Source organism: Canis lupus, chromosome 10, assembly GCF_048164855.1.
Source record: "Canis lupus baileyi chromosome 10, mCanLup2.hap1, whole genome shotgun sequence".
In the NCBI taxonomy this organism is placed as follows: Eukaryota; Metazoa; Chordata; class Mammalia; order Carnivora; family Canidae; genus Canis; species Canis lupus.
The window spans coordinates 35256140-35277999 of record NC_132847.1 but is presented as its reverse complement, the minus strand read 5'-3'; the positions used below and the strand labels follow the sequence as shown (position 1 = coordinate 35277999).

General features: G+C 36.1%; 1 long non-coding RNA gene across 1 annotated transcript in view; it reads left to right on the top strand.

Moving 5' to 3' along the window:
• LOC140641458 (uncharacterized) overlaps nucleotides 1-21860 on the top strand; it is a 46246-nt gene that overhangs the window by 9296 nt on the left and 15090 nt on the right. The window contains exon 2 of the long non-coding RNA XR_012037969.1: nucleotides 14470-14563. This is a non-coding gene — a long non-coding RNA (uncharacterized lncRNA). The remainder of the gene's footprint in view (nucleotides 1-14469; nucleotides 14564-21860) is intronic.

Sequence of the window (21860 nt, the reverse complement as noted above, 5' to 3'; positions counted from 1 at the left end):
ATTTGGAGAAGAAAATGTGGATGATCCCAGTGGTGTGCCACAGACAAGTAGTACCTGCTCATGAAAGCCAATTAAGTCTCAGTAATTTGTTAGAGACAATCATTATTAAATAATAAATATCAAATTACATTTATGTTTAAAACAAAAAGTCATAAATACTTACAATCCATTTGCTACCTTATACTGTTCTCTATCTATGCTCTTTGAGGTTCTTTTATGCCTACTGCATCTGTATGGTGATAATACTGGTTAACGATGTGTTACTGTGCATCTCTTCTCTTCTCAAGCATATGCCTTGTGATGGCCCATAAGTAGTTTGAAATTTGCCAGGTGGGAATATTTGTACCAAGGAAATCTACAAATGCTCTGAATCACATTTTTTCTTTCTGGAGGACTGGTTGTTAAACCAGCACATCACTGCATATATCTCAGTAGAAGATTAAAATAACAGCTTGAGAGAGTATTATATGCATGTTTATAATATCTAAGGTCTATATTTTCATTATCTGCATTATCGCATTTCAAATAGAATCTTCTGTTGAGATGGCTACTTAGGGATGCAAGCAGAAGTAGAACCAGGTTCCAGATTCTGATCTTACCATTCGCATCCTGCCTCGACTCTGTTAGTGGACCCGTTTTGAGAAGGCTGTGTGGTATCTTGGCTCAGCAAAAAGTATGAGAGAGATTTTTATTGATGGTTTTAATTGTTAGAGAAGGGCAAAATGGCATGTTGTTATTTTTTTTTTATTTTTTTACTTATTGGCTTACTCCTTCCTGTCTTCTATGAAACTGTACACTTGATCTTTGGGCAACATGAGTTTGAACTACACAGGTCCACTTATGTGTGGATTATCTTCAATAAACACAGTATAGTACAGTTGACCTTTGAACAACATGGGGAGTAGGGGTAAGTGACTCCTGTGTAGTCAAAAATACACACATAACTTTTTATTCCCCAAATCTTAACTACTAATCACCAGCAGTTAACCAGAGCCCTTCCCAATAGCATAAATAAATCAATTAACACATATTTTGTACATTATGTGTATTATATACTGTATTTTTCAACGAAGTAAGCTAGAAAAAAGAAAATGTTACTAAGAAAATCAAAAGGAGGAGAAAATACATTTACATTACTCTATCATAAGTTTGTGTTGTCTATTTACAAGAAGAATCATCTGTTAATACCTACATCAATATTGCCTTGTATGATACAAAACATAGTAGGATGTCATACATACACTAGACATCAAAAGTGAAAAGATAATGTGAAAAAGATATTCATATTTATTTACAGGTATAATGATTCATGCATTGATAATGAAAAAGCAGCAATATGATGGCTTTGATGTAGCCTAGTATAATCAATATGATGGCATAACGGTAACCTAGTCGATACACCAATGAATGTATCATGATGAAATTTTTATGGCATACAGTTTTAGAGTCATACTTAAAATACAGTATTGGAAACATTTTTATGTTTTTTAAAAACCACTTACCTGTGACAGACAAGAGGCTGAAATGCAGTCTTTCCAAAGATGAGAGAGAGAGGCATACTGTAAGGTAATGTCATTCTTTGAAAGTAAAGTTATAAGACAGTAAGAAAACTAACACATTATTAATTTTATCTTAAATATCACTCACCTTATGCCTATGAAGAAAGAACAGGCTGTCCATTCCCATACAAGTCTTGCACTCAATGTTCACATGATAAATACTTAGGCGATGATGACATAAACTTGTCTCACATGATTCTTGCTTATAATTATTAGATTTTCCCACAAAGACATGCACATGCACAAAAGGTAAGTCTGTTAAGTGTATGGCATGATGATGATTTACTATTCATTAAGCGAAAGTGGTTCATCATAAAGATCTTCATCCTCATCGTCTTCATGGTGAGTAGGCCAAGGAAGAGGAAGAAGAGGTGAGGTAGATCTTTTTGTTTCAAGGGTGGCAGAGGCAGAAGAGGTAGAGGAGGTGAGAGGGAAGCAGGAGAGGCAAGCACACTTATGGAACTTTACAGAAATACATTGTGATTTCTGTCTGATTTTTTTCTTTTTCATTTCTTTAAAAATGTTTCTATATGGTACCAATCCTTCTTCCACCACTGGCTTTAGTTTCAGTGCCCACATCATCGAAGGGTCTGTGTCATTCAAGAAGACAAAAGTAGTCTTGAGTAATCAGAACTCTTTGGCTAGATTGTCTAATGTCAATTTGTTTCCTGGCACTGCTTCTTCTACGTCTTCTTCCTTGTCTGGCACTGGTTCAGAAGCACTCATCTTCACCAGGTCTTCTTCCATTAATTCCTCCAGTGGGATGCCTATTAACTCTTGAATTTCTCCAAGACTTGTATCTTGCAACACTTCACCCCCACCTCATTTGCCCTATCCGTAATCTTTTTCATGGCTTCCTTGATTAGCTTTGTCATAATACTCCGAAGTCATGTACAACATCTGGACACAGTTTTCTCCAGTAGGGATTGGTTGTTTCAGGCTTGATGACTTTTGTGGCTTTTTCTGTGACAATGGTGACGTCTTCAGTGATGTAGTCCTTCCAGACTCTCACAATTTTCTCTCTCTTAGGATTCTCTTGGGTATCATTGATAATCTTTACACTGAGTATCATGTGCAGTGGGTCTTAAGGAATATGACCCCCTGATCTAGAGGCTGAATTAGAGGTCTTGTGTTTGGGGGCAAGCAGACCACTCCACACCTTTGGTGTTGAACTTGTGGGGTGGCCAGGGGTATCGTTCAATATCAAAAGAACTCTAACAGGCAGCCCTTAGTGGAAAGGCATTTCCTGACTTTAGTAACAAAGCATCAGTAGAACCAGTCCAGAAAAAAAGGGTTCTCATTGTCCTGGCCTTCTTGTTCTACAACCAAAATAGGGGCACCGGTATTTGTCTTTTCCCTTCAAGGCTCAGAGGTTAGCAGCTTTACAAACAAGGGCAATACTGATCATAAACCCAACTGCATTTGCACAAACACAATAGAGTTAGTATATCCCTTCCTGCCTTAAATCCTGGGGCTTGCTTCCCTTCTTTGTGTTCTTTGTGACATTTTTTTTTTCTAGAATAGGGCACTTTTGTCTGCATTGAAAACCTTTTCAGGCAGATATCCTTTCTCCTACATGATTTTCCTAGTGGTCTGTGTGATCTTACCTACTGCCTCTTGGTTGCCAGAAGCTGCTTCTCCTGTTATCTGCACAATTTTTAAAGCCAAACCTCTTTCTAAAATTATCAATCCATCCTTTGCTGGCATTAACTTCTTCAGCTTTATACCTTTCACCTTCCTTTTGCTTTAAGTTGTCATATGACTTGGCTTTTTCTCGAATCCTGGTAGAGTCTATGCCTTTCTCATAGCAACCCTGTACCCACATAAAAGCTCTATTTTCAATGAGATAAAAGGGTATTTCACAAAAAGTACAAAGTATTTACACCTGCTGGCCTAGCTACAGCAACAGCTTCATGAATTTCCTTTTCTATTTTTTTTTTTTTTTTTTTTACAATGGTCCTTACACTGGATTCATTTATCTTCAAATGGTGGGTCACCACAGCTGCAGACCTCCATCTCTGGTATATATCAAGCAATTAGGCTTTACCTTGTAATGTCATGACTTTTCTCTGTTCCTTGGGAGCACTTCTAGCATCACTAGTGGCACTTTGTATGGATTTCATGGTATCACTTGAGGTGTAGAGTACTGCACTAAACATGAAAAATTTGCAAGAACCACAAGAGATCACTTTTTACTGGGATGCATAATTTACTAGAGAGACAAATGGCTTACTCAGAGATGATTTGCCTCATGTGGAATTTTAGGCAATACCCGCAACCCTTGAGCTCACCGCAATAGCAAAGGAGATGGCTATGATATTTTTATATGTAGTACAGTATGTACTACACTTAATTTTATGCAGTTATGATTTAATCTTGCATCCTTATGTTTGTCTACCTTTCTCTTGGCTGCAAATGGTGTGCCCTGTAAAGTCTATAATTGTGTGTATAAGTTTTGACAAATTTTAACTTTTTATAATAGATTTGTGTATATTTTAGGGTAGTAAGGGGTAAAATAGATTAGCATTGACATATATTTTATGTATATGTGACATATCTAACTTTTTCTTAAATTTTGGGGTATTCCTAGGTTATGTGGTTCATCTGTGAGTTTTCAGATTGCCACAAAACTCCAAAAATTCTTCCAATATATTTATTTTAAACATTTGTGTATAAGTGGATCCATGTAATTCAAATCCATGTTGTTCAGGTATCAACTGCACTGTAAATATATTTTCTCTTCCTTATGATTTTTAAAATACTTTTAAATTTATTTTGAGAGAGGTAGAGCGAGCATGAGAAGAGGGAGGGGTAAAGGGACAGGAGGAGAATCTCCAGCAGACTCTCTGCTGAGTGGGAAGCCCAATGCTGGGCTCAAGCTCATGATCCTGAGATCATGACCTGAGCCAAGTCACATGCTTAAAGAAATGTGCCACCTAGGTGCCCCATACGATTTTCTTAATCTACATTTTCCTTTTCACTAGCTTACTGTATTATAAGGATACAGTGTATCATCTATATAGCATACAAAATATGTGTTAATCAGCTATTTATGTTATTGGTAAGGCCTTTGGTCAACAGTAGGCTACTAGTTGTTAAATATGGGGAAGTCAAAAGTTATACATGGAGTTTTTACTGTGAGGGGGGTTGGCATCCCAAACCCAAACATTACTCAAGGGTCAGTTGTATATATTCAATTGTCTGGTGAATGAAATAAGCAATCTGTCTCAGCTATTTGATCTTGTCTATGTTAAATAGAAGGGAAGGGGTTTTTTTTTCTTTACATTTTTATTTTTGACAAACACAAATAGTATATATTTAAAGTATAGCATGTACTGTTTTGATATATGGATACATTGTAAAATGATTACCACAATCAAACTAATTAACATATCCATCACCTCCCTCAGTTACCATTGTATGTGAATAGTGAGGACACTTGGGATCTGCTCTCAGCAAATTTCAAGTGTACAGTACGCTATTTTTATCTGTAGTCACCAAGCTGTAGATAAGGTCTCCAGAATTTATTCATTATATAACTGAAAGTTTGTATCCTTTGATCAGTCTCCCTCACAATCCCTGCTTCTAGTAACCACCCTTCTACAATCTGTTACTACAAGTCTGACTTTTTACAAAAAAATCTTGATTGCTTCAGGAGAGGATTTGAATGGAATTCTGAAGAATGGGAAGGAATTATTTAGGTGAGATAAAAGCACAAGTCATTAACAGGTGCATAAAGAGAAGGAATGCAGTGACCATTCTGGAAAAAATAAAGAATCTAATTTGGTTGGAGAGAAGAAATTATCGACAAGAGTAATAAGAAAAGGAACTAGAAGGATAGATGGAAACCTAACTAACTAGAAATGGCCCTATGGAACATTGATGCTAAACTGGTGCAGGTTTGGGAGAGAGGGACAGAGTAGAAGAAGAAAGGGAGATTTAGTATGCTTTAAAATTTTTTTTAAATAAGTATGCTTAACTAGTAATCGAAGACAATTTAATTTACCTTGTTCTATGCAAATTGGAGCAATATATACGTTGTCTTTAATATATTAGAAATATAGAAAAGATCCTATATCAAATGCTACTATATCGGGCATCAAAAACAGAGAAGTTACCTATGGTTACTTCAGGAAATGTATATGACATACATAAATTGTACCACAAAAGTTAAACATGGTGCAAAGAAATATATAGTATTTTCATGCCAGTCTACAGAAATTCAATATCTATCATATTGTCTTGGGGAAAATAATGTATGTGCACATTTGAAACAATCACAATAGCTACCTGATTCAGTTAATATTGCATATAATTGTAGATTTACATAAACCAATATTCAAGGAATTGAATCCGAGTGATACCATTGGCTCAGCTAGTCATCTGGGATAAACAAGGAAATTTAACATGATTTTTATAAAAAATGAAATATTCAGTGCCCTCCTTAGCTTTCCAAAATTGGCAACCATAACATGGCAGGATGTTCTTTCTACATTTGGTGTACATGGGGTGATATGCCATCAGTCTCATTGACTTTAAGTTGACAAGCACTCGCTTATAATATAGACCCTATAGATGCTCAAGACAATCAACTTAAAAAAAAAAAAAAAGATCATCTTGGAAGAGGAGAATAGAACAGTTAGCTATACTTTTAAAAGGCCATACCAATGAGTACTAGAAATCATAATTTCAATCATGGCTGACATTTTAAATTTCTATTCTATTGATGGAAGGAAAACTTATAGAATAAGGATTCAAGAACAATTTTATGTAAATATCACAGATTCCAGATGCTAAGGAATACCCAACAGGACCAAAAGTTCATATTACTGATATACTTTTCATTGATTCAATTTTTAATAAATATAAATAAATGGCATCAGGATACAAAAAACTTAATGTACATAACTTACTGTCATATCCTTGTTTTCTGGGGGAGAAAACATGAAAAACTGAAATCTCACTCAATTTCTATAATACACAAAAATATCTTACAGAGGAATTTAATGATGGAGAGGTTTATTCTGGATTTTTTCCAAAAGATTTTCATTTTATTTTTTTAATTGAAGTATAATTAACATACAAAGTTAGACTAGTTTCAGGTATATATCATTTTGATTCAACAATTCTATACATTACTCAATTCTCACTATAAGTGTAGCCACCATCTGCCAGTTTTTTGTTTGTTTAAATATTTTATTTATTCATTTGAGACAGATTCAGAGAGAGAGCATGAACAGGGAGAGAGGCAGATGGAGAGGGAAAAGCAGACTCCCCACTGAGCCAGGAGCCCAAAGACATGGGTCTCAATTCCAGAACTCTAGAGATCATGACCTGAGCCAAAGGTCGACACTTAACCATCTGAGCTACGCAGGTGATCCACTCTATGCCAGTTTTTTCAACAAGATATACTATGTTCACTAAGTGGTCATGTTTAGGATGAACTAAAATGGCACACAGAGAACAGAGAGCAGAAGGTACAGCTAGTGAAGTCTGATTGCCTTCCTGTGTCCCAAAGTTTGTGCAAAGGAAAGTTTGCTTATGGCAAGCACTCAAATACAGCTCAGACTTGCCATCAGCAGGACATGTGCATCTCATCAGCCCACATACCTCATTCCCTTTAATAGGGCCTGGTTAGATATGGCTAAAGAGGCAGACAATGGAATGCTTTGGAACTCAGGCTCTGGGATCAGGCTATCTGGATCGAAATCTGGGCTCTACTGCTTACTACCACTGTGACTGTATAGGTTACTTAAGCTCCTTAGCTTCTCTTTTCTGTAAGATGTTGATAAGAATAGTACCTCCCTTAGAGGGTGAGTGAGAGGAGCTCTTGTAATAATGAACGTAAAGAGCTTAGCATTCATCCAGGCAGTTGAGCAAGTTGACTCTTCTTGGTAGTATTTTACTGATGCTGGCCAAGGAAAGTATGATATAAACAGTTTGACCTGATCACAACAAGTTATTATATAATGTTACAGAAATTGGAGCTGCATTTGATAGTGTGTGTGTGCACACACATGCTCTCACATGTGTGCCCCCATACATGTAGACGGACAATGGTCATGTAAGTCATATCCCATTACTCGGATCCTGCCCATTGCTCACCTACCTATTCCGTGGCCAGTGAGAGCTTCACTTTCCCTCCTCTCACAGAGGTTCCCAGTTGGGCTCTGCCTCCCCTTGGAAGAGGAGAAGGCAGAAAAGCAGCTGCCCCCACCAGTGTCTCTGGGTACAGAGACTGGTAGGAGAATGTAAAGCAGAGCAGAGCCAACACAGAGAAAGTTCTAGTCCTGGAAACTGAAAGGCAAAAACAGAAAATTTCGAGGGCATTCTTGAGTAGTTTTTAATCCAATCGAGAGAGATTAAAAAGGATAAAACTAAAGCCCTCCTGAAGAGAATGTGATTATCTTTCTACTCCACCTCACTTCCAGCCTTACACTTTATATTGACAAACTAAAGCATTCTTTTGCCGCTAGATAATTTGGCTGGATCAAGGGGGGAAAAAAAAAAAAAAGGAGCTTGCCCACAGTGTTTGATCCAGTGAAGTTTCATGAGAAGGTAGATGAAATGTGAACTATTTGGATTCCTGGGGCAGCTGTTGCTTAGGTATTTACCTGCCTATTGTCCAAGAACCCACAGAGGATGCCTCCTACCAAGATCAAAGCATCACTATTTATACTTTGAAATTGGGTTATTGTGGAAATCAGCTTTACTTGACAAAAGCTTCAGGAGGAAAATGAAGACTTCATTACACAAGTGTTTAGCTGGGGATATTTTCCTAATTTTACCTTTGTTAAATCACTACTGGTGAATTTCCTCATTGACATTTATGTTGAGGATACCACAAAGGGAGGGTTTTTTTTTTTTTTTTTTGAGTGTTTCCCACATTTTCATGATTCCCAGCCTTTTTTTTTGATTCCCAGCCTTTTTAAAAATTATTTATAATAGCAATAAGTAGCGTGACATATATTATTACATATGATATTAGTTATTATTCTTCTGATTCTACTCTGTGCCAGTCACTATATATGCATTATTTCTAAAAAATTTTTTTAAAGATTTTATTTTTATTTATTTATTCATGAGAGACACAGAGAGAGAGAGAGAGAGAGACAGAGAGGCAGAGACACAGGCAGAGGGAGAAGCAGGCTCCATGCAGGGAGCCTGACGTGGGACTCGATTCCAGGTCTCCAGGATCACGCCCTGGGCTGAAGGCGGCGCTAAACCGCTGAGCCACCGGGACTGCCCACATTACTTCTAAATTTTATAGCAATTCGGCAAATATGTTATTTTCTTCATTTTTACAGATAAGGAGTCTGAGGTTCTCAGATTTGAATGACTAGCCCAAGGTCACATAGTAATTGATGAAGTCGGATCTTTAACCCATATCCTTCTGACAACAAAATACATATTCTTTCCAAATATTTACATTACCTCTGGTGTCCAAGAAACATGCAGTCTTCCAAGATTTGCTCCCACAAAGATTATTAAGCACTTAATAGAGGCAAAGCTATGTGCCAGGTACCATACAAGCCATATATTGGGTCATGGGCATTTAAATGTCATTCTTTGAAATGAACCTACAGAACTTTAAATCTCTGATTGTAATAATGATACCACCCAATATTCTCATTCCTGACTCCACAATTCCTAGCATCTAGAAATTCTTATTGGAACTCAAAGATGACATGAGATTTGAACAATTCCAATATATTATTCCTATAATGTATCTTTCTTCCCAATTTTTGTAACAAATGTCAACATATTTTCAAGATGCCCTTGTTGACCTGTAACTGCTTAACCACGATCACCTAAAAAATAAATCTACAGTAATTGCTGAGCATTTTTTTATAGCTATGGTTATGATTCAACTTCTGTAATAGTTCATATCTTTGACTTTAGCAAATTTGGCACAGTTTTGAAGTAGTTTCATGGTACTCGAAAAGTGGAAACTTGCTCCCAGAATATAATGTTTTAGGTCTTCTAACTTTTCGTTTACTATATTTATATGACTGGCCTCCACATCCCATCTCCACCTCCCACATGGTTCCTATATCCTTTGCCAAATTTTAGGACTAAATGTACACTGTGTTTTTTTCTCTCAACAAGCTGCTATGGCTATCACCAGTAGAAATAGAAGTCGAATAAGGAAATAACGATTAGAGCAAATGAAGAGTTCCAATAGTTACTCTTCAGAAAAGCTAAAGGAAGAATATATAAGCATAAATCACATCTCTGGAGTTGCTTTCTCCAAATATTTATAAGTAAAATAATTTCATTCAAACACTGAATAGGAGTTTAAGGAAAGTTCAGTTTGTCTGATGAAATCCAAAGGAATAAAGCACCAAAAACTAATAATTGCCAGTACTTACTATAGGCTGAGGGACAAAATATTCAGGCAGAACACATTTGGATCTTTATCACCAGCCTTTAGTTTGTCTGGAACCAGCATTTATTCTGATTAGATGATGCCAATACGTATGGATTACTAAGTGTTTTGAATGGCACCCCTGGCTGGCATTCCTACAGCTATTTCATTTAATCCTTAGTACAAGCCATTGAAGTAAGCGTCACCATTCCAATATACAGAGGGAGGAACCACGAAATGAGGGAGAGCATTCATATCCACACCAGTTTGAGGGTCTTTCCTATAGGGTCCACTCTTAATTCTAATCAAGAACAGGGCTATCCTTTTGTTATCTTTGTACTCTCCTGTCTGGAAGAGTCCTGCCACAGATTTGGTGTTCAAAAAAGAAGTGGTTTGCCCAAATAAATTGAATGGATGGTTGTTCACCTTGATTGGAATGCAGAATATCTCACTTGCTGCCCAAGTTCCACGTGGGACCCAACTCAGGATTTAACAGTCACATCTTCCATTCCAGCTGACAGCTGTAAGAATTCGAGGGTTCCACCATGTTTATGCCAGCAATAAATGCAATTGCAGAAAATGTACTTACAATAATCCTTCTCCTCATTACACAGTAATTTCTTCTCTGGAAAGTTCCAGAACTCCACCTCTAGTGAATGTGACGCAAATGAATATTTAAGTATAAATATTTTCATGTATTTTTAATATTAAGAAGTGATTAAATACCCAACAATGGGAGAATAGCATTCTCAATCACAGCAGAGTCCTTTAACGAAAAGATCTGCAATCATTATGAATAATTTTCTGATTAATTTGTGACTCTGTATTAAATAAACTTTCTGTTGAAGTAGAACATACAGAACAGAAAGACACCAATTGTAAGAGTGCACCTTGAAGATTTAGAAAAATTACATCTGCTACCACCATCCAAGTCAAGAAATAAATGATTTACATTACTTAGAAACTACTTTATTCTCATCTAAACACTATCTTCTTTCACCTCAGAGAATATCCACTTTTCTTGACTTTACATCGGATATGGGGACGCTCCTATTATTGTGTAAGTGAGAAAGGATGGAACAAATAGAATGTGCAGTATTCTTCCAATTGTGTTGTTATTGGTGTATAACTGAACATCCAGGGAAATACTAGGAGAAAATAACCAAAATGTTTGTAGCGGTTATATCTTAGCAATCAGATTAGGGGTGATTTTTATTTTCTTCCTTCTTCACAGAAAACATATATTATCCTAATAAATAATTAGAACAAATATTAGGGAAAATATATTATTGTCAATTGTAAACATTATTTTTCATATTTGTCAGGAGCTGGCATTAAATTTCCAAATAATTTCTAAAATATGGAAGAACTTAAAAGGTTGCCTAGGATGTCAAACTATTACACATGATGATATTTAAAACAGTACATCGCCTATTAGAACATGGCCAATTATCATATGCTTTTGGTTACACCATGGACACCAATTACTGAGAACCCTAAGTATATACCAGAAACCACAAATGGTCTGGTTAACTCTCCTAGCCAGTGTGAATTCTGCTCTGCTGCCAGCATAAACCTTACAAGGTTCCCATTATGTTAGCTTTGTCACGTTCCAGAGAATTTCCTTCCCACCCTCATCGCTCTGTTTGGAAAAGAAAGAGCAAAGAATGATGCTGGCGATTATAAAGTCAGAGTAGCAGAAACTGTACCAACAAAGCAGCACAAAGTTCTGGAAGCAGATCTAGAGTTCTCGGAATCTGCCAGGGTCCAGGGGTGTGTAGACAGCACTTTCTGCATCTTGCTTAAAATGACCAGGAAAGAGAATTGTATCTGTTACTTTTGTTTCTACAGAAGTCAGGTAATATACTGGTGTGGGGGTAGAGATGTGGAGAAAGATTTAGTTTTCCAATAAGCCTAAATACACAATCAAGATTAGCTGGATTCTTTCTCATTCCACCCTTCCTCCTAATATTTCTTTCATCAATCGTGTATTTATTTTGAAAACAGATTAGAATTTACTATACAACAGGGATGTATGAGACCTAGAGGGAATGAAACAAGAACTAAATAGAAAACAAATGAAAAGGAATTCAACTAAAGGAATTCACAGTATGATTTATCTCGGAGAGAAGCTGAAAACCTTTCCTAATCAGAAAAACTTCCCTCTTAAGAAGTCAGTTTTCCCCCAAGGACCTGGAAAAAGGAACAAATATTTGAATTACTGATGATAAAAGCCTAGTCTTCCATCCAAGCGGAGGACCTGACTCTGCTCTGCACTGTGGAGAATATTCTAGATTAGGTTGCTGAGAAATTGCAAACTGAGGGAAGGGAGTGGAAACTGTTAAGAGCCACTATGGCTCAAACTTCACAAATAGTAATGAAGTTTGTGAATTTTAGGCCCAAACTGTTCTTTATTGTCCAGGAAGATACTATTTTTCCTGGAAAGAAAAGCCCAGGACAGTGGAATGTCTAAAACTCTCTGCTGTAATAGCCAGACCGTAGAATTTAGTGGCCAGCAGTGACCCAAAGAGGTAATTTTTCAAATCCTGACATTTATTTAATGCCTTTAGTATGGTTATGTAAAAGTATTTCACATACACGCTATTAATATTTAGGTGCCAGGTGGCTGCTATGCATAGTGGTTTGTTATTTATGAGTCTGTTTCTTCTGGTTCACAGGGAGATGAGTGACTGCCATTGACCTGAGAAGGATTCTTTTAACATCACCCATTAATTTCTTCAGAGAAAGAATAACATTACTTTAGAGCTTGGCGGTAGTGCAAAATATACTAATATACTCGTCCATGGGTCAAGAGAATTGCATTGCAGTTGTGCATTTGTAGCCAGGAAGGCCTGTACGCTTTTGTGTTTGCTTAGTATCTCTGTGACTCAGTTTCTTCATCTGTCAAATGGAAATGTTAATAACTTTTTTCCTAAGACCATGCATCATACACCTATTTGGCTGCTTTGAAAATAGAAAATGCTTAGAATTCGTTTTCTCCCTCCCGTGAAGGATCTCAGTTCCTTTATCTGAAAAATCAGTGGGTTACGTATGGAATGTCAAATAATTTTATTTCATGTTCAGATGAAATGAAGTGCCTTATCATTTCATACAGTATAGATCCCCTAGAGTGCATCTTGAAAAGAATTTGAAACTCAGTGTAGAAATATCATGAAGTCCTGGATAGATTATTCATGCCTGCCTTGGGTAAAGAAGAAAAAGTGGCTGCACATGTGCTGTTTCGCTGCCCTCCTGCATACAAAAGTCTCTAACTCTGAACTTGGCCTATGTGTTTATGAACTATCTTGGGCTGAATTAAGGGAACCTAAGTAGGACCTTTGTTACTAGATCTTTAAAGTGTTCCTAATAAAATTTGAACACAGCCTGGCAATTTCCCGACTCAGCTTAGGGACTTTTATTCACAGACATTGCACAGAAGCTTGTCTTGCCAACTTTTGGCCAGTGAAGCTCTAATTCAAAAGCTGGTATTTGAATATTTGCCAGTAAAAACAACTCGATGGAGTTTTATTACCTTATATATTCCCAAAGGAGTCATGATAAGATCTCTGCTTATCTTATTTCTTTAAACCATTCCACTTACCTTACTTCACTCTTCTGAATTTCATGGCAGGAGGACAGGGAACACTATGGTTGGAAGAAATGAGAAGTAGTCAACAATTCGATTGTTAAGAAATATACCTAAGAAAGTAATTTCAGAAATTAAATGTATCATTAAGATACATTAAATGTATTTATCAAGACCAATTTTCAAAATATTAAGTTCTATTTTCAGATTTTTTTCACTTTTATGTAAAAACCAACAAATATTTTGAGGACATCATTTCTAATTGCCCCCAAATCTCACAAACTTAACAAAACAGTTATGATTGGGATTTATTTCATTCTAACTTTCGTGTATATGCATATATACAGGTATTTTTATGGTTGTAAATATAATACACATATAATTTTACATTCCAATCATTCATACAGAATTATATTACAAATATTTTCCCCTATTGTCCATCTCCATTATGAACAGAAGAGGCCATGTTAATTGCAGCATAGTATGTCATTGATGTTTGGACCATTACTGATTAGTCATTTATTTCTAATAGGATTTTTGTATTGTCAAAGCTATATTAGATTTACTTAGATTTGTTCTACACATTTCATTTTTTTTTCTCCCCCTTTCCTCCCCATTATACACATTTCAACAGGGAAGTCTACAGAGATTGACAACCTTTTCCTACTGTTCTACTGGAGAAAAATATTTTGTATTAAAAAAAAAAAAGGTCTACAGTCCACCGTTCATTTTTTTTAAAAAAAGGAGTGAGAAAAAAAAAAGAAGGAGTGAGAATATCTATTAGCTGAATATTTTAAATAGGCTACATTTTAAAATAAATGCAGTTTTTATTGCTTCCAAATATGGAATTTGAATAATACAATGAATATAATGATGTTCTTTAAAACATTGCACATAAAATAATGACACAGTGATATCTGAAATATTCATCATTGTCTTATTTTTGTCAAAAACAGAACAGCCAACACGTCTTTGTACCTCTATGGAAATGAACCTCCACTCAGCATGCATGGAAAATTAGTGAAATGAGGTCACCAGGGCTCTGTTAATGTAAGTGTACAAAGAACCTGTTAGGTAAAAAATAAATAAATAAGACTTAGAATATTGTTGAGAAGTATAATAGCCTGGTTTCTAAGTGAGATAGCATGGGTGATTTTTCTCTGTGATCATGGCAAAGTCATTTAACTTCTCTGTTTCTTAGTTTCCGCATCACATGGTTGATGTAAAGATTCAACTGCTCTTTCAACAGTGGCTAATATATAATCAATCGCTCAAGAGATTTTAGCTGTTATTATTCAAAGACAATGAGCCAGGATTGGGGGAAGGTAAGATTCTAAGGCCTGATGCCTTTCATTCTGTTATCTCCCAGCTCACCTCCTAGGAATTCATGACAGACTCCAAGGAATGGGAATAAACAAAAAAATGAAAACAAAAATAATCATTTCCTAAAAAGTTTTAGCTCATGAGAAGAAAAACGAACAAGGACAAAGGGTCTTGCATGGCAGGTGATGACACTAGTGTCCTCAACATTAGTCAATAAGTTCATCTTTGATGTTATCATTGTTTAAAATTAACCATGACCCCTTGAGTTGACAGCTAATGACCTAAATGCCTCTTTGTCAGTGACAGCAAAGGAGACATGATCCCAACAAAACTGGATAGAAGGAAACGTAAGATAAAGTGCAAAGAAATATTCCCCAAAATTCTAAAGACGTTTAGAGGGACTATTTAAGGGGATAGGGCTGTGGGGTAGGACTAGAGAGAAATCATATTTTGTGGTCCTGATTTTATTGACAGGAGATTATGATTTCCAGATTTCAGGTGGTGTGAACAGTGATTTGCTATAAAACTTGAGAAATTGATTCATTCAACAAATATTTATTGAACAGTGGCAATATGCCAGGCATTGTTCACCATACCAATAAAGGTCAGATAGATTATATTGTGGTAACAAAGAAACCCCAAATCTCACTGATTTACAACAATATATATCATCCCTCATTTATTCTCTGGCTCTCTCTCTCTATGGTCAATGTTGGCTCTCCTCCATCATCAATGTCATTTAGGAGACGCAGACAATTGAGGATCCTCTGTGTTGTACAATGACTGTCTCATGATAGAAAGAAATGGTGAAGCATGCGCTGAATCATAACCCTTCTGTGCTGAAGTACATGTCAGTTCCTCCCATGACCGTTCCTGAATTCAACAGACTGGAGATCCATACATAATCTCTTATAGAGTGAGACACCAGGGGGAATAAATAGGAATATTGAGCAAACAGCAATGCAATCTAGTTTGCATTGTTGTCTGTCTTCAAGTGGTCTTATAGTTTACTATCATTTCATTTGGTCATATTAGTCTTAAATATGATACTAAATGGAGTGAATATTCAGACATCAGTGAAAGTACAAATGTGATAATACAAAGTCAGTATGCTTTAAAGGTTTAGTTGCCTCAGGCTATTTGGAATTGAGGATCGGATGAGTTCAGGGCGCTTGGATTCAGAAACAACTCCAGATTCTTTCATCATTCCCCAAAGGAAAAGCAGTAATAAGTAGGATACCAGACATTTATGCAATCTCTCTGAGATCATAAAGACTAACAAAGGGAACTCTTTCAAATGCAAAAATACTTTACAATTTCTTTGCAATAGACATTATTCAGTAAATACACACAACAGTATTCATGGCCTGGAGACATACCACCTTGGATTGTGATCCTGGCAGGTATCATAGATTCTACAAGGTTGGACAGGTTAAAATTTTACAGGAAAGGCCTTTTTGGAACACACAAGGATTATAAAAAGTATAGCGTTATTTCAGATGTGATTTTATTCTGTGGTGGGTTTTTTTGTTTGTTTGTTTTTGGATCAGTGACCCTTCCTAACTACACATAGAATACTTTTTATTCAATTGCTTTGGTCAATTTATTTTCAGCCATCCTGGTTTATATAACTGAATTTACCTTGCCCTTTACTGCGTTTAGGTAGATGGAATGGTCTTTAGACTTCTGAAACTATTTGTAGACCTTTGCCTTCACATGTTTGAAATAAATGTGAGGCATTAATTTTAGTCAGACAACACTGAGCCCTATTCACTTGGGAAAATGCATCTCAATGTGTAATTTATCATCTAGGACCTGTCCACTAGTTCGTTACTCCCTGGGAGTAAATTAGGCACTTTGAAAGGTGCATTAAACTCTTCCTGGCTACTAGGTACCATTTAGGGCTGTGAAGCAATAATTTACCTAATGGTACCTTGGTGACCTCAAAAAGTTTATGTTGTTTCGAAAGTTTCTAATTTTCTTCCATGAAATAATTTATGCACTAGGAGGTTGAGTATGCTTATAAATATGTTTCCAGGGAGGCAACAGCTATTGACTAGAATAAATAAGATAACATTGTCATGCTGATGCAGAAATGAAATGTTTCATGAGTGTGTTATCTATACTATCCATGGAATAGATGTACAGCTCGCAAAACAATTTATTTCTTTGGATTTCATTTTTTTTCCATGTACAAGACTGCCTTGCATTTTATTGTAATTAGTAATGCTTCAGTGCTATAAGGATTTCCAGATCCACATCACTGCATTTTTCCATAGTACAAAACACATTTATCCAAAGTTAGAATAATATGCTAAATATACTGAAACTTCTGACAGCAACTTACATTCTGCTTCTTCCTTCCATTCACAGCAGAGCTTCATCCATATTAAATGAATTGGTTGTTAAGTTTTGATACCTCCTACTTCAGTCAGTCTCTTATTTATTAAAATGCATCAAATTAAGCTTGATCCACCAAGTCAAGTAAAAGTGATGTGCTTTGGATTTTGCCTCCATTTGGGGGATAGAATTACTCATATGAAGAAATACAGCATTTATCAATTCTAGGATGCAAAGATTTTCACATTTTAATATTTCTAAAATTTGGATATGTCTTATAATTTATAGTGTGTGTGTCTAAATGAATTTGGTAAGGTTTTTGTCTCTCTTACTCTCATAAAATGATGTACGTCTTATACTCAATGGCATGTTAGGTTTTTGAAATTTTAGTAAAGGACAATTTACTTTGAAAATATGAAGATAAAGACTCAAGTGAAAAGAATTCTAAAAACAGAAAAATATTTTCATTTAGGATGGCAGAAGCTGATAGTGTTTTCACATCCATTTCAGTCACTCTGAGGATGAGTTTACCACCACTACCCAGTTTTTAAATATTTGAATGGGACAGACACTGACCATTTTATGGAAGTAAAATCTATGTGAAATTTTATATGCCATAATATATATGCCCTAATAGAGAATTAGAAATGTTTAAACAATAATTAAAGTTTATTCTTATTACTCCCCAATGACTGGAGAGTGAAATGGTGACTCACCAATGAACCCCAGCTTTTGGGAGAAACACTGACCCAAAAAAACTAAATGTATACAACTAAAATATTTTCTTTTATCAGAACAAGACCTGAAAGGGAATGTCTCTTTCAGAATAAGTCCACTCAAATAGTTTCAATTGCATCTACCATGGATCTCTTTGGATGGAATGCTAAGTTCATAAGTCAATGGCAATAGGGAGGAGAAATAGTTTAAAAAAAAAAAAAAAGAAAGGAAGAGTGCAAATTTTACAACTTATTAAGATATAGAATTCCTGAATCTATATCCTTGATGTTATCCTAAATGCTAAGAAGATATGTGCTTAAATGTTCTATACATTTTCATTAATAAATACTAATAAATGGACAAATGTGCTTTATTCTCACAGTAAAATGTGATGCTCATTAGAATTTCCTTGCTGTATTATCCTAAAGCACCAGTATATGACTAGGAATCCCACTTCTAATTTACAAAATGTCAAAATTCCAAAATGTGATTTCATGAATATGCAACACCAAGCTCCCTGGACGAAGAGGCCCTTTTCGGGAGGGATTTGATTCAAATGTAAACAAGTAACTAAGACATAATCAGATTTTAAATTAGAATATATAGAGTTGAATACTTTTTGAATTCATGCTTGAAGTCCACCAAATCAACAACTATACAACAAGAATTTATCTGTAACCTACATATCTCCATAGGGTAAACTCAATTTTTTTTTCTGTGAAGGGAGGAGTTAAGATAGGAGAAAATGATGGAAGGTTCCGGGGACTTCTCTACTATTTTAGACAACATCAAAACACAATTTAAGGATCCCTGGGTGGCTTAGCAGTTTGGCGCCTGCCTTTGGCCCAGAGCATGATCCTGGAGACCCAGGATCGAGTCCCGTGTCAGGCTCCCTGCATGGAGCCTGCTTCTCCCTCTGCCTGTGTCTATGCCTCTTTCTCTCTCTCTGTGTCTCTCATGAATAAATAAATTAAATATTAAACACACACACACACACAATTTAACTGTGAAGTTGAGGCTATTGGATGTTTAACTTATATTCAAAACTTTAATAATATTTATACACCTACAAATTGTGTAATTGCCTGAAATTACCTGAATACCTTTTTTATAATCTTTAAAATTATAGAAATAATTAGCATGATTTAGAAAGTTTCAATTTAATTGAAAATTAGAGAAAGAACTATAACCATATTTTTCTTTAGGATTCACTTCTTTTGACTATTTTGATCTATTTTTACCTTATGAGTTTTGCCAGGGTGTGGTGGCACTCAGCAAAGGCTATTCAGTTCGAAAAACATGACATCTGAACTCTTATTTGCTACTCATTATGTTAGTTCTTTGAACCTCAGTTTCCACATCTATAAAATAATGTTTATTTTTATAGTTATTGATAAGATTATATGAGCTCATGTATGTAAAGCATGAGACACACAAAGTATATTAAATCACTGGCTACTTAAAACAAGTCCATAGTAACTGAAGAGTAGTGGTAGCTTACCTTATAATAGTTCTTTGGACTAGAATCTACTTGATGTTTTACCCCTAATTTCTTTACAAGTTGCATAAGTATTTAGTAATTTAGCTCAATATGTATCTATCAAATTCTGGGTAGGTCTAGAGAGGATGGAAATGATAAAGTGTCCCCCATCAAAGTGCTCAGAGAGCAGGTTGTTATGCCACAAAACACTCACAGAAGAAGAACCCTATACCCCGATTTTACAATCTTAGCAAGCAGTGTGGGACTTCTTGTGGCAAAACTGTGTTACAGATTAATGATGGCAGGTATCAGTAAACCACTGATAAGACAACCATCCACAAAGATGAATTTGAAGATACTGCCTAAAACACAGAAATAGCACCCATAGAAATATAGGAAGAAAAATGTACAAAGGCATATTAACACCCACATAGTGTTTAGGATAGCTTAGAGACAAGAGACTCAGCAAATATATCTAGTAAAAATAGAATGGAACGAGAGTCTTGGTCACCTTGCTAGTTTGATAGATTAAAAGACAAATAAGCTAAAATCCCATGTTCTCTTTACTGTAGCAGAGGGCTAACCAGAGGCCTATTTTAGCTTAGTTCACGTATTAGGGTCAATGGTCTTTTAGGATGAGAAACTTATTTCTTGCTTACAGTCCTAGGTCCATGAGGCATGGGATGATTTATTTCACTGATGAAGAAATGTTGCATGGCCTTGAGGGAGACATAAAATGACCCAAGAATTTGTGGGTCAGAAGGGAGACTCTGATCATAGTCTCTTAGTGGCCCTGCACTTCCCCCTCATTCTTTATCTTCTCTGCCCTCCAAAATCACTAGGTCTTCCTCTCATCTCATACAGGACAGATGATCTTCCACATTTGGTTCCTTTGAATTATTGTTTCTAACCCAAACAGGCACATCAATAACTTCCAAAAAGGGGAGGGGGGGAGTTTTCCTTCATGTAAGAGAAATTCTTGTGCAAACTCTTAAAAGAATACTGTTCTCTATTTCAACAAACCAGGAGCTTAAGGGAGTAGCATATGAGGAATGAGTGAAATTCAGCTGTAAGTCAGGCATCCATCAAGAGTCAACTTGAATCAAGGTAATAATCAGAATATTGTTTAGTAGCATCCTTGAGGACAATGCATAGAATACTCAATTATTCAGCCTTTCCAAAGATCTTATCTTTTGTTGCCAAATATTCTCTCTCTCACATATAATACACACGCATTAAAAAATATTTTTAATGAAGTACTACTTCTTCATTACAAAGTAGAAAAGAATTTCACCAGGATTCTAAGAAGAGTTCAGGAAGATAGGAAGGCTAGTTTTTATCTCTTTTAAGAGTGGTTGATATGAAGATTTCCCTCTCCCCCCACTTTGGGAAAAAGCATATGTAATGGAGGAGATGGTGATAAAGGGGAGAATACAGTAGTAAAGAGGCAATAGGGATGAGAGATGTGCAGAGGGTTAGTACCTAATATGTGAGAGAAATTTGAAAAGGGAAGAATTCCTAATATTGATGTGTGCTGTCTAAAATCCCTTAAAAGAATCTTCAAAATCTAATTTTCTTCAAGAATCAATAGACATTGCTATTTCTTTATACATTACACCATATACAGATGGGACTATATGAAGCCTCAGGTGTTTTATGTGATATAAATTTGTATATAAGGAAAATATATTTATATTGTTTTACTAAAGATTTTATTTATTTATTCAGGAGAGACATGAAGAGAGAGACAGAGACATAGGCAGAGGGAGAAGAAGCTCCCTGCTAGAAGCCCCATGTTGGACTGATTCCAGGATCCCGGGATCACCACCTGAGCCAAAGGCAGACGCTCAACCACTGTGCTACCCAGACACCCTAAAATATATTTATATTGCAAGGGAAAGCTCTTATTTATCTTCACATTCTCCACAACACCAAGCATGATATTTTGCATATAGCAGGCATGCAATAAATATTCTCTAAAGCCATACAAAGAAGTATGGTTCTGAAATTAGTACTTAACTAAGGTAGAAGCATCGTGATATGTTGGCAAAGTTATGGGCCTGGTGGCATGAGAACATCAGCTATAAACTCAATGGCTTGGAGCCTTCATCAAGTTCTTTCTCTTCCCTGAAATCAGGGTCCTCCTCCAGATTGTAACGGATCGACTAGGTCATGTCTCCCAGTGTTTCTAGGTAGTTTTATTCAGTATGGATGGATTAAGCATTAGATTTCATCAGATCTCCTGGGGAGTTCATTAAGATTATATTTGGTTTCCTATTATTCATTGCTATAGAAGATAATCAGCGGGATCCCTGGGTGGCTCAGCGGTTTAACGCCTGCCTTTGGCCCAGTGTGTGATCCTGGAGACCCGGGATCGAGTCCTGCCTCAGGCTCCGGGCATGGAGCCTGCTTCTGCCTCTGCCTTTGTCTCTGCCCGCCCCGCCCCTGCCCGCCCTCTCTCTGTGTCTATCATGAATAAATAAATAA